This window comes from Pezoporus occidentalis, unplaced genomic scaffold (genome assembly GCF_034315485.1).
Source record: "Pezoporus occidentalis ecotype Australia unplaced genomic scaffold, CSIRO_AGI_Poc_V1 ctg141, whole genome shotgun sequence".
NCBI lineage: Eukaryota > Metazoa > Chordata > Aves > Psittaciformes > Psittacidae > Pezoporus > Pezoporus occidentalis.
The window spans coordinates 1,239,228-1,241,676 of record NW_026913220.1 but is presented as its reverse complement, the minus strand read 5'-3'; positions in this window follow the sequence as shown (position 1 = coordinate 1,241,676).

Genomic DNA, 2,449 nt, shown 5'->3' with positions numbered 1-2,449 from the left:
CTCTTGCTAATCTGATTTAAAAAAAAAAAATCTTTTATTTTTTTTTTTTCTTGACTTATTTGGAAAGGCAGTCTCAGAAAATCATTTAACTTCTTAGAAATATTTCTCTGTAATGCCACCTGATTTCTTTGTCAACCTAACTAAACACAATGCAGATTTTTACCACATATATGTTGATATATACAAATATTTTCTGTTACTATATAAAAATTTTAACATGAAACATCTCAATTAATGCAAAACCACTCTATCTGTGCATTGCCAGCCGTGCACTGTGTCCTTAACATCTGCTAGGCTCCATTTAAGTTATTATTGTCCATATGGTATGGCCATGAAAGAATGACAGATCAGTGATGTTACTGCCTGCAATAGCTGCTGATGCTTGCAAACTGTTCACTCAATGAAAGCAAGAGATAAATGATTATTCAGAATCATGCTACTGAGAACAAATCTCTTCACTGAGCACTAAGTTAGTTAATTTTCTGGTGTATTAATTATGAAGCTTTGCCTGTGGTGCTCTGCTGCAAGTCAGTGCAAGCTGTCTTATACAGTAGCAGGCAAGAACTTAGCAAGGAAAGAAGCTAATTATAAATAAGTGTAAAAATCTGGGTTTTGACATGGAGAGATGCCGCAGTTACAAAACTGACGCCAAACTGCTGAATAAAGCTGTGCTAGGACTACAAGTCTTGACAACATGAAAGCAGAGGAGATGTTATGTTAATTTCTGATGTCCTAGAACCTGTGCAAGACAATTCAACAGGGACATTATCTTTCCCCTTAGTTCTTGGTCTTGAAAATACTTACAGGATTTCCTTAGATAATAATTTACTATGTAAGTGAAGTATTTTCCTTTAAGTATATTCCTTTCTAGGTTTATTGATGTATCTTTCTCTCTTTTGTAGTTATTAGATCAGGAATTTTTAGAAGCAAAAGTCACAACTCCTTCTCAGTCTGTCAAAACCCCTTCCTTATTTTACAGAAGGGACGTGGCTTTTTTTAGCAGAACAATTTTCTTAAGTGCAATGAGAAATTTCTGGTCAAAGCCAAAGAGACTGAAAGATCTCCTTTACCATGGCAATGTGGGGCTGTTAGAACAAAGGCCTGAGGTTTTGGCTAGACAGAGTAGCCTTCTGCACATCAGTGTTCTCTGTCCCTGTATCTGCCCATGAGAGGACTGAATATTTTGATCTTGGTTACTTTTGCTTTCCAGAAGGTTTTGTCTCCATCCCAATGAAGAATGAGAACATTAGAAAAAAAGGGGAAAAAAAACCCCAACAGAACAAACCAAAAACCAAAGCCCTAAATACCATTCTTCATTATTTTTTGCAAAACAGGCAGAGAAGGGCCATTTCTACCTGGAAATTGAGAACTACAAAAGTATGTGGAGTACATCCTTGAAGACATTTCTCAACTGTATTGAACAAAACTTTACTTCAGTTGAAATTTTAGTGCACTGGTTAAATATAATGAAACTATAATCCAATTTCTATTTTTTTACCATCTTTTTAACAATCTCTCTGTTGCGTTATCCACAGAAAAAGAAATTTTTTTTTTGCCTGAATCATTACAAATAGCTTAGTAATCTGAGCGAAGCATTTCCTTCAATGTATGTTAATTCACATACACCACTGTTAAATGTCATCTGCCATCATGCTGTCTGTATACCTCACTTCTGAAGTTCTAGCCAATTTTCCATAACTCTGTTTAAAAAAAGCAACTTCTGTATCAGTAAACTCTGACACTTCCTATTGAATGATCCCACAAATGTGAAAAACTTCTTAGTGCTAGCCTGACATGGTTTTACCACCCTGACTGTAGTGCAGGTGTTCCTCTCATGTCTTATCTAAGGGTTATTCTGAAAATGACCTTTCTGACAATCAATCAACTGTGCTAAGGTGGATAATTGCTTAGCAATACATTGACAAAACAATCACTTTGATCAGAGTTATGCTGGTAGATTACACTATGGGTGTTCATGCTACAGTCGTCACTTCTTATGAACAGTATTTTGAATACCTTCTCTAAGGCCATTTACAAACCCATCACAAGGAGCAGAGGCTGCCTACCAGGAAAGTCTCCGTGTGTCCTACCCACAATCTTGGCAGCAGGCTAGAAGGACGTATCCAGCTGCATCTGAGCATGGGGAGTGCCTGGACTTTTAGAGGTCCCCTGGATGCAAGGAGACCTCTGAGCCTTCGGGTCAGGGCTGAGCTTGAAGGTGCAGAGAGGACCCTGCCAGCTGGTGGGAAAAGCAAAGGGACTCTGGAAGGCTGGTAAGCTCCCAGCCTAGCCCCTGTCTGCACTCCATGTCACTATGCCTCAAAGTCCCCATTGCTGCTGCAGAAGAATTTGGCTTTCCAGGGGCTCAGAGACTCTGTGTGTGCAGTGGGAGCACACTGGCACGGTTTTGGCAACCTGGGCAGTCTGATGCAACAACTGATTGTGTTGG